This window comes from Athene cunicularia (genome assembly GCF_003259725.1).
Source record: "Athene cunicularia isolate RWA chromosome 8 unlocalized genomic scaffold, athCun1 chr8_part1, whole genome shotgun sequence".
Classification (NCBI taxonomy): Eukaryota; Metazoa; Chordata; class Aves; order Strigiformes; family Strigidae; genus Athene; species Athene cunicularia.
Window position 1 is genome coordinate 8460826 of NW_020799109.1, and position 11979 is coordinate 8472804.

An 11979-nucleotide genomic window follows, 5' to 3' on the forward strand; every position below is an offset into this window, starting at 1 on the left:
TTGGCTGGTGCCAATCTAAGTATGCTGTGCTGCCAAACAGGTACGGCCCACTTCTGCGGCTCGTGTCCCTGCATTCCTGTCCCATCCTTTGAACTGGCACTTGTGACTGTATGGATGTGTCGGATCTCACTGACTTCCAAGGTTCATTTCATAAGAGCTGGTGCCAGTAGGATGGAGCCTGGCAGAATTCATAGTGAGGGACGCGAAGAGGAGGAGTGTCTTTTTTACGGTGGCTTATGTCTGCCCTGAAATTGCATTTAACAGCCTAGCTTGTCTCCTGTTAATCTCAAAGTGTTCTTAGGTAGTGTTTAATGAAGTGCATAAATGTTTATGCTTCCTAATTTGGGATGCTAAATAGCAAATTAGTGTTTATAATGTCAGTGCATGTATCCTTTTATTAATTAAAGAACAAAATAGAGATAACATTGAAGAAACACTTAAACAGCAAGTTCCCACTTTTCAAGCAGACTTGTGAATGTACAATTTTTTTTTTAAGTGATACTAGGGCAATCCACTAGTTTGGGGGGAAATGTCCATAATTTCTTCCAGTCTTTTATGTCTTTAGTACTAATGTGTTTTCATTGTAACAGATTCTTTAATAAGAAGATCATGCTGCTTTTCTTAGAAGATAAGCCTATTTGAGACAGCATTTTATGAAACCTGGGAAAAGCAGATTAGAATTTAATTAGAGTTAGGACTCCAGCCTGGCCCCAAAAATCAGAGATTCTAAGTCTCTGCAAAACCAGCATTGTCTTTCTAAGGCTTCTCCTTGAGACACTTGTCCCATCAGATATGAATGCTGCATGCTGCTGAAGAACTTAAATGTTCTCTTTGGGGAAAGTACCTTGGAAGCCTTCGTTCATTTCTTCCTGGAGTTTCTGTCAGCCCAGCAGACAGATTTTCGTGGAGTTCAACAGGAGTATTTGAATAGCACAAAAGGGTTTAATTCCCTTTGAAGTGTAGTGTTGGGGGAAGCTGATACTGCGTCTTTTGGACTGGGCAACTGCCATTTGATATGACTGTCACCTGAAGCTGTCCAGTTATGGTAAAGGAGTAGGTCACATTAAAGGCAACATATCTCTTTATTCTACTATAACTTGAACTAAATCTTTGGATTTCTGAAAATAAGGTTTTGCTAATAATAAGCCACTTTTGCACGCTGTAGTTGTAAGGCAATGTGCGGAGAGCTCTTCAGTGCTTAACGGGTGTGCAGGAATAGCATCTTTACCCTTACATTCAGTCATTATTCTTGTCTTTTCCCTCCCCATGAACCTCTGTGAAGACTAGAAGTCTTTCCCAGCGTGTCCCTTTAACATAGGGAAATAGGCCACAGTTGTGTGTTCTGACATTACCCAAGGAAAAGACGAACTTTAATGGGGTGTGCGTTTCTGCATTGAAATACCAATGTATGAATTAACTGTGAATTTCATTTCATTTTGTTATACTGAATTTATGGCCAGTGCCATTCTTGTTGGTACATTAATTCTTCCATAATTGTGCCTGCCTGCCTGTACATAGTTTTGCCTTGTTCATACTGCATCTGCCATGAACCTACCATAGGAGACTTTATGTGAAAACATCACCTACTGACTTTTTCCTACTCTAGTTTAACTTCATACCTGTACATCATGTGAAACGGGAGAGAATTCTGACATAAAATGAAGTAGGTTTTATTACACCCTGTAATACCCCTCCCTCATTTGTCATTCTGAGGTTTGTGCTGTGCTGTTACTTCATACTGTAAACCTGGATTTGTAAGTATCAGAAAAACACAGATATAAGAGGAACTGAATTTTCATCCTGCAAGATCAATGCTTACTGTTTACTACTTCTTTCTTTTTTTTTTTTTTTTTTTTTTTTTTTTTAATCAAAGAAGGAAGAAGATATTACCGTTATATGAATAATCTGATCCTTTGTTGCCACACACTGCTGCTGTAATTTGTGATATTCATGACCTGATCCATATTAAAGTGCCTCTGGCACACTTGCAAGAAAGCAAGATTAGAGTTAACAAAAAGGGCTTTATTTTCTATTAATGATTTTATAAGGGAAATGAGCTATTATATTAAAGGAAAGAATTCTACCAGAGATTTTAATACCTGAGTCAAGATGTCTAGCGACTCAATTAAAAAAAAAAGACAGCTAGTATTTGCTAGGAAAAAAAAAAAATAGGTTCTGGTGTTACAGAACAAGTTTGGATTTAGTGATGCTTTATGGAGATGGGAGGTTTATTTTTTTTTAATATGGCCAGAGTAAATTACATATATTTAGTCATGTCAAAGTCTGAACTATAAGTAGAAGGATTTTAAGGTTACATTTGGTTAGTTGTTGAGCATGACTGTCAAAAGAAGATACAGTCTTCCTGTGGTCACATCTTTGCACTGTACCTTTGATGGTTTATCTGACAGATTATAACAGTGATGCTTTGTTGTTTTAAGCATAGATTATTGTCCTCTTGGAAGTTTTAAGTAGCAATAAATTGAACTGTTTTGGATTTAGTGAAATTGTAAAGATAATTCAACTTTATACTTCCAGAACGTGTAGACTTTTGAAAAATAAACCTAAGTGCAGGTCATTATCAAAATAATACTATCTTGATGCAAAACCTCAAAGGAGTGAGAATGTTCTGAATTGGGAACACTATATTAGCTGTAACCTCACTGCATTAGCTGCATTTGTAACTCGAGAAACCCAGATTTGGTTGGTTTCTGAAAGTGAAGGCAAGGTTGTGTCAGCTGGAGCTGTACTGAGGATTATTTCAATATTCCATCTTGGTGTGAGAACTCTCTTCACGAAGATACAAAGATGAAATTTGGGCTTCTTCAGAATGAGGTGGTCGTTCTCTCAGTATTCTTGAAAATATTTGTCGTTCTGTGCATGCCTTCAGTCTCGGATTGATGAAGTCATAACATCGATTGCTTAGACTTTATTGGTGTCATTTTTTTCATCGTAACAGTGTGGAACTGTGAAGTGATTCATACAACGCTGAGGCAATAAAAATGTTATGAAGTGCAATCATTGCATGTTTCATGCTCGGTAGCTAATTTTTAATTTCACCATCTTGGACACTTTTTCATCCCCTCAGGCTTCCTAAATAGGAACGGAGAATCATTTGGACTTGGAAAACAGGAACAGTGATTCATAAAGGAATTAATTTTCTTGGCTGTTCATTTACTTTACTTTTGCAATTATTTCTGCTATTTATGTCTGAACAATAACTTTCATTCTGTGCATCAGATACCCGTTTGTTCAGTCCTGCAGTGAAATCAGTCCTGTGGTTGTGACATCGTTTGTTTACCATAGAGAGGAAAATACCTCACCTATGACATCAAAAGTTACATGTGTCAGGGTCAGAACAGAGGTGAAAGTGAGTGTGGGGGGAGAGGAAGAAGCTGAGCCTGAAGGTTTTTCTTCTGTGCTGCCTTCTGACTAGAAAATCTCTTCTACAAAGGAAATAATTTCTTCTATAGCAGAATAGCAACTTTATGTTCCTTGTTTACTGATAGTAAAACTTTAACAGAACTAAACTCTTTATTAGTATATGCGTTTAATGCATCAGGCTACCTACTCTCATATTAAATTTTAGTCTTTAGTGATTTGAAATCCAAGAGTCACTGAAAATTTACTGAGCACCCAAGATAGGAGCAGGCTGAGGGTGACTTAGCTTTTATCATACTATAACAATTGCTAGGAGTCCTGTGAAATATGATAAGAAATTATGCTTGTTGGTGCATGTGTATCCTTTATAGTTAGCATGAACTTTCATGCTTTTGGGAATGGAGAAAGATGTAGGTTTCATGGGATAGGCTGATTACCAGAAGAACTGGCTGTGAACACCCTTTGGTGTTAAGTGAAGGACATACTGGGACAGCAGTAGAGGGAACATGTCTTGATAGTGCCATATCACACTGGTACTAGCCCCTTCCACGTGAGACTCAGATGAATGAAAAAGTTTACATGGGAGAGTGTCATATTCTTTCTTTCATACTCAAATGTATCTAAAGTCTTCACAAATGTTTATGTAAAACTGAATTGGAGTTTAGTTTTTTAAAAAATAATATATTTTTAAGTGTTTTCCATTTTTCTTGTATTATCAGAGTACAGGTATTATGGAAGACGTCTTTCTCCATGTTTAAGTTGGCATATTAGCCCACTGATACTTGAAACTAGTCCATTTGGACATTTGGCATCTGTGAGCCAGATGCACTGTGGTCTTCCCTTTCCATATGGAGTCCTCTGCAGGATTTATGGAGGTACCTTTAGAGAGTGATTCTCAAAACAAGCAAGATTGGAGGTGAATGGGGCAAAGCATCTGTCTCCAAGTTAACATTCTGTGTTTCCATTCCTTGAAGAGTCTTAGATGATGAAAACCTAAAACTTCTGAAAGTAGCATTTTACATTTTTTCCTGAACTGTATATTAAAATGCTTTGACACTTGCTGGTTTCTTTTCATTTGCAAGGTCATTTTCATCTTTCCAGGACCAATGTACACTGTAAGTTCTGCATTTCACTGTACATCCTTGCAGGAATAAGCAATTCATGGGGTAGAATTTGGGGCTAAGCAGGGGTAAAGGTGGTGATGTAGCATCGCCTCTGTTTTGGAGCACGGTGCAAGGAACCACCCTCATTTTTAGGACAGGGCAGGACAACACAGAGGGTTGTCTTTTCTTTAAGTATAGACCCCTAAAGGCAACAAAGGTTGTTTATTGCCACATGGGTAAACATGTGCAGCTGCTACTCTTTGGCTTTCCTAAACTTAAAAAGTAACTGAGATCTGCTCAGCAGCAGCCAAAGGCAGAGGAGGACCCAACGTCTGGCAGTACAGGAAGCCTAGAAACAGGTTGTGGAGGGGTCACATAGGCCTTTTCACCTTCCCACAGAGAATTAACACATGCAATTTAAATGAAGTCAGTAGCCAAACAGCAAAATCTGAAGCAGTTTGACTGCCATTTAAGGTTTCAATCAGAAGTTTTATGAATTAAAGTCCAATCGCTCTTTACGTGCCAAGAATTTAACAAGTAGATTAACCAGCATTTTCTTCTGCAGCCAGGGACCTCTAGTGCACTCACACAGCTGTATGTTTACAAATGTACCCTTATTCTCTATCAATCCGTCTATGCCATGTAGATCCACAAATTGATAATTTTCCTGATGTTAGCCAGCCCTGTCTGTTTTCCTGGTATTCCTTTTTCATTTCTGTTCCTTCTGCAAGTGGGAGGCAGTCTTCTGTGTTTGCCTTAAAGGTAAGGAGACAGAAGCGTTTCACAATTCCTGCCTTGCAAGTTGTCAGCAGGGTTCTGAAGTGAAATACCTGCTTGTTATTCTTGGAGATAAGTGACACAGAGCTAGAGCATTTCCTTAGGAGATCTGGTAGTACTGCTGTCACCGTAAGGCAGACTTTGCAGTTCAGGGATTTCACACAACAGCATTTTCTCTTTTTTTCTTGCTGCATGGAAGCATAGATTGTGGCAAAGAAAATTTTCCTCATATATGAAGGTATCGAAGTGGTGAAATGGAATAAGTAGATTTTTCAGCAGTATCGCTTAAAAGGATTCATTTCTTAGAACAGAGTATCCCTTGCTTTTTCAGAGACTCAGTGGCCTGGAAGTCTCCCACCTAATTGCAGTGCCTCGGTTTGGATTGTCATTTTCATTGGATGAGCAATGGAAAGCATTAGGCACTTTGACAGATTATACTGATTTATGACTTTAAATTCCCTTCTGGGACTACCTTTTTCCATTTACCGCATAAAAACCAGACATCTGTTGGTCTTAAGAAGAAAGAGATATTTCAAAATTCTGTCATCTAAGTATGGCTCTTGAGAAGGATGTTCTTAACTGACTAGTTATGTGCCTAAAGAGGGGTGGAAAGACTGCAGGCTGTGGTGCATCTGCTGGTGGGTCACTTATTGAGATGGAGAGGTCCCCTGCAGAAGATGTCAAAAAGTTTTGCTGGGTTGCTCCTTTGAAGAGAAACTTGGGCTGGACCACAAGCATGCTGCTCCAAAAAAAAAAAAAAAAAAAAAAAGAAAAAGCATCCAAAGTGTTAAGTCCATCTTTTCCTTTAGTAGTTTATTCCAGTGGGTAACCATCCTTGCTGCTCAACTTGTGCCTTATTTCTCTGTGAATTTTTTTGGCTTAACTTCTAATTCCTGGTTCTTGATTTGTCTGTCTGAATATCTTGCTTCAGTATTTCCCCACTTTATGGACATCTCCCACAAGAGACTGGATGTCCAGTCTTCTACTACCACACATTTTCTAGGTTGCAACTCATTTTTGTCTATTTTGTCTACTTTTTGTCTTTACATCTGCTCAAATCCATTTTATTTTTATGGAAATAATTTCTATGGAGTTCTTGATATTCTCTTAAACACAGCTTAGTTAACGTGATACAATCTTATGTTTTAGAATGCATGTCACTGTGTTAGAATGTCATATAATAGTTGTAAATTCATTTTGTGGGCAAACTTAATTCGTCTCTGTAGAAAAAAAAATTATATTTAATTGATTCTTGACCAGTATGTCCCAGTGTAATTCCCTTTTTACTGTATTATTAAGCATAGCATGAAAATATTGTTCTTAAAATGAGTATTTAATACACTTTCCTCTTCAACTTGGTTATATCTGTGTGCCAACAACGAGACAGAGCATGTTCTTCCTGCTTGCCAACCTTCCTATTCATGTATTCATACCTCAGCTGGGCAGATGGGTGATGGTGTCAAACTGGGCTGCAAACAGCATCAGGTGAGCAGGGTTTCACAGAAAAGAGGACACTGACGTAATAAAGCTTAGAAGAAAGGGAAGCCACAGTCATTTTACTATGGTTAAATTTTGTACCATCTTCAGGATAGTTATGGAGTTTTCTTGGTTGATGATACCCAAGAATGGTGGAGAGCTACTGTCATAATGCTCTTATCTATGCTCGGAGTAAGGTAGGGTATCCTTAGAGAGAGACATCATCTTTTGCAGAATTATTTCATTCTGGAGCCTCCAACCAAACCCATAAAGGAATCAGACTTGACAGGAGGAGAGGTTGCTATGCATCAACCCTTGCTGTGTCTACTCTGATAAATCAAAGGTTGCTTTGGATAGGACATAAACATATTTTGTTTAACTATGTCTGCTAAATAATTAATATTCTCAGTTAACCTCAGAGACAAGATGAGGAACTGCCAACTTCCTCTGCTGAGATGGTTTAATGAAAATTGTTCTTTGCCAGAATTTTGAAGGTCAAAACTGGCTTAAATATGTAAACAGAAATTATATCAAGGTAAAGCAAAAAAACTTGCAATTAATCTTTTTTCTAAGTAGTCCCTTCCTTCCTTGGAGAATTTCAAATAGTGTCAGACAAGGTTCTTTTAAATTTCCTTCATCATCTCTCTGAAGATTCTCTGGTAATTAACTTAGTCACTTATAAATGTTATGAAATCATGTTTATTGGCTTATTTCTATTTGTAAAGGCATCAGGAAATTTGTGTGCTGCACCTTTTGAAAAGTAATTAACGTTTCACTCTTAACCACCTATTGATCTTTTTTTCTGTTTCCTATTGATTTGAGATGAATACCTCAGCCAATTAATGGCTCACATGCTGGTTCATCCAAGTTTCATTTACAAAGAATGGATGGGACAGCATCGTTGAGCGGATCCAGTTAAAATGACAACCCTCATCTGATGAGCGCAGGAAAAAAATACTTGTTATGTTCTGCCTCATCCAGGCTTCCTCCCTCTCTAGGGGTGACCAAAGGTGACCCTTTCCCATGTGATTTGGGAGGGGCTGTGTAGGTTTTAACTAACTAGAAGCTTAACGATGGGAGGGGTAAGATCAGAGCAGTTCAAGTGCGTGTTGTAATACCAAGGGCAGAAACCAGTTGATCTTATGATCCCACCCCAGTGCTGTGGTATTATTAAACACTCTGGGCAAGGCCTTGGTGATGTTTTGCAGGGTTATGGGTGGTGCAGAAGTTGCTCTCATGGTCTTCCTGCTTACCTGAATGATCCAATCTCCTGTTATGGAGGTCAGGTAGAACCTGTACCTGAAATATTTCGACTTCGTTGTGCAAGATATTGCCAGTTTTTCATACTCTTTTGGGAGGGGGTTTGACGTCTCATCATAATCTGACCTGTGGTGTGATCCACAAAGTACTACTTGATCCACTGCTTATGGCAGCTCAGCTAGCTTTGCTAAGAAGGGCAATACTGCCAGTCGAGAGGAGGGCCACTCTGCATGCCAGCCTCCCATGCTCTGCAGGTGAGGGTACGAGCTTATCACAAGTGACACAATTTGAGTATTTTTTTGTATTGTCTTTGATTTGGATTTTTCAGTACTTCCCGTGGTGTGTTACCTACCAGCCACTGCACTGTCAGCTTGTGACATTTCAGACTCACCTTATATGTTTAATATAAAAGTTGAATGTGATCAAGTTATTGCAACTTCTGTGGCTTTAACGGTGAGGGAGTCTGCAGCTGAGGGATAGCCTGCACCAGTCAGGCTATAGCGTGCTCACTTAGGGGTGGGTTTCTCCCAAGGTGGTACTTTGTGAGAAGTTCCTCTAAGCCCACTCCTCAGTGAACCTGTGTGGCGCTTTCTTCTCCTTGAACAAGGAATATACAGGCAGTTCTGCACAAGTTGGGGATCTTTTGCTGCTGGCTAACGAACTCTTTTCTGGACTGGGAAATAAACTTTGGTGGAGCTTTTGTAGCAGAAGGATGTCGTCTTGGCCAGTATTGCCTCTGCATATCAGAATTACTTATTTGTGCTGTCAGATACACTAAATGTAATTACTGGAAGAATCAGAGACAGTAGGATTAAAGGAATTAATATTTGTTATTCAAGGGTTTTCTCTTTTTTAAATACTTCCGCAAAATTTCAGTAAGCGGTGACCTCTTTTGAGAAGTGACTCATTGCATCTTAAAGGCTTTATAACCAAGTCGTCCCTTCTTGTCAGAGACATGGAAGATGAATAGATGGTTCTTGCCTGCGATTTCCAGTCTCGGGGGAAGTCCGTTTTCACTGCCTGTGGTGATGCTCAGCTGCATCACTGCTTTTAATTGCCTCCAGGCTCCTGCAGGACTTTGTGTGTCCCCTCTGGCATGACCTACATCCTTGCAGAACCATGAATCCCTTGGCACTGGTTAGTGGAGTCTGAGCTCAGGACAGAAAGTCCTGTTGTTGCTAATCCCTAGCTGTCTCCCAGTGCTGTAAACTATGTGCCAATCTCTTTCTTGTGTCCTTAAATTCATCTGGACTTATTTTGCCTGTAGAAGGATACAAATGGATTTTCTGTTTTAAAGACGATGGTAGAAAATGTGAGTGCTGTCTTGAGCATTATGGATACGGTGCGTGTTACTACACTGAAAACCAGAGAAGGATGTATTAAATAGAGCACAAGTACCTTATAAAATCAGAAATTCATACATCATAATATGCATGTATTTTTCCCCTGAAAGAGGGAATAAACAGTGAAGTAACGATTCCAGCTGTAGCCTGAATTGCATTGCTGCAGGTCAGATCAAAGATGAGTGCATCAATGTGTCAGATAATTCAGTTTAATTTGGAAGTCTTAGGTTAATGGAGGAATAAAATTAAATGCTACAGTCTGTTATGAAAAGGAAACATTTATACAATATAAGATCAACTTGTTAATTTTGGGAAATGTAACACTCTTCTCCATGAATGTCTGTTCCACCGTTCTGTAGTACTGAAGGTGTATGGACCTGCTGTTGGGCTTTGTCACACAGGATTGAAATTACTGGACCTGTACTGTCGAAGGCCCAACATTATGCGAGTTCACCCGTTTCTATTTCACTCTTTCCACACATAATGGTAGATAAGCCTAAAACATTGTTTCTTGGGACTTGATTATTTTAATTCCCCCACCCCTCAGCTTCCAGTTTGAATTTACTCATGAGTAGTGCTTGTCTATTTGTTCTTCAGCAAGTGTTGCTGCCAAGTTTTAGCAGCTTTTTTTGTCTGTGACGAGTTCGAGAGATCACAGTCACTCTACCTTTGCTAGACCAAACTGTCTTTTAAATTTTGCTTGGGAGATACGCTCACCGATTCATCTGCTCTTATCCTAGTCAGCTTCTTCTGTACTTGTCTGATCTTTCCTGATCAGTGATGCTTTGTGCTGAATTTTATCTGGGGTGGTAACAATATGTTACACAGTGACATTATCTTTCTAGAAATGCCATTCTCTAGAAATATCTTCTGGGCTTTTCATGGCTTTGTCATGCTGAGGGCTCATAATTCAGCAGTAATCAATGGCTCTGCTGAGGTTGTTATCCTTCCTTTTGAGTTCCTCATGTATACAGGCTTCCTATCAATTTGTAGGAACCTGTATTTAGGCTGTCAGACTAAGTCTCACCTCCATTATTCCACTTTTGAAAGTCATCTTGAGGGATCTGTTCTTTCCATTTGATATTTTTCCTCTGCTGCATCATACTGATGTTACCTTCCAGTATGGTGCCATTAGTAGGTGTCTCTAGGGCCTGCACTTAAGCAGTGCTTATATGAAAACTACCTTTGCTTTTATGTAGCTTTGTACCTATTCTAAACCTGTTTGTAAACATTTAACGAAGCCTCAGATTGTCCTAGTGGGGCGGGTAGTTTTCTTAACAGTAAATGAATGATAATGCTCAGAAATCAGGAGCTGATGACTTGTTCAACATCATGCCTGAAGTCAGAAATGAGCATGGACAACATAATCGCGTGTCCTCTGCTCTAAAAGTCAAATAACCCTGTATGCTTTTTATCAGGAAACTATCCAAAGGCTTTTAGAAAATGTGATATATGTTAGTGCAAGCTTGAGGCTGGGATCTGGAAAACCATCTGGAAGATAAATTTCATGGGAATTGAATTTTTGGAGCTCTTGGGTAGCTTTGAAAAGTGAAGCCTGGATATTTTAGCCACTGATAATTTGACAGATACGCTTCTTGAAGTACCACGTGTCTTTTCCTGGGTACTGTTATAATATCAGACTGAACTTCACCATTGGTTTTATGTATTTATTAAAGCTTGATAGCTCAGGTGAGCTGATAGTACATAATGCCACACTCCTCTTTATTTGCCTTGAGGACTTTTGGCAAGATTCATTTGAAACCTTCCAACTACCAAACTGCACGTGTAATATCTCTGAAAAGAACCCACATATCCATGTTTCTCCCTGATGTCCCCAATTGTTTGTCGTTGTTGTGTTTGTTGTGCAGATTAATCTCAAAGCATGGAGTGATTGTGAGCTTAAATAATAATGTGGAGTGAAATCTCCTAAGTAACCAAGTAAGAGGGAGTGTGTTCATGAAAAAACGAATACTAAGATTTGCATCTGGCTCTGTAACATGGCACCTCCCTTGTAGTTTGGATTAGCATAATTTCCCCTGCTGCCTTGACTTGCTTTGTTTTTCCAGAATCCAAAACATACATGTTTCTAGAGGAGTTGCCACTTTGGGATTTGCACATAGCTTTACCTGTCCATCCCCTAAAGCCACCCTCCTGCGTCTAAGTCATTGAGAAAACACTCCAATTGTAAACTGCCTAATTTAAAAAAAAAAAAAAAAAAAAGTGTAAATTACCTTTTTTGTTTGTTTTGGGTACAGGGTAAAACTACCCGAGTGGTGTACAAAGTTTTAGAATAGTGTTTATCCCTAGATAGGATAATCTTTTGATGGCAAAGGTTCGAATTTGCGATTAAATTGCTGCAGCTGAGCAAATTGTAGCTTTGGGTAACTGTTTCTGGAGGACAGTATTTGGTCTACAGCAAGTGAAGGCTTAAACCTCTTCTCTGCAAGCCAATAAAAGTCAAACTTCAGAGTTTCGCTGTGGAGGTGCGCACGTGGAGGGTTACTGTGGCTCCTGATAAGAACAGGAGTCTGAATGCTGCTGTGGGTGAGGTGGATGCCAAGGGTTAGAGTGAATTGTGTTATTGGGATCCCACTGTAAAAGGCTTCCCCCGCCCCCCCCTCCCCCCCATTTTCCATCATTTC

The 11979-nt window shown here is 39.3% G+C and overlaps 1 protein-coding gene across 3 annotated transcripts in view; it reads left to right on the forward strand.

The window, feature by feature from the left end:
• Positions 1-11979, forward strand: part of LOC113482589 (cytosolic carboxypeptidase 6-like) — a 969074-nt gene that overhangs the window by 610375 nt on the left and 346720 nt on the right. The gene's annotated exons all lie outside the window — the stretch shown is intronic.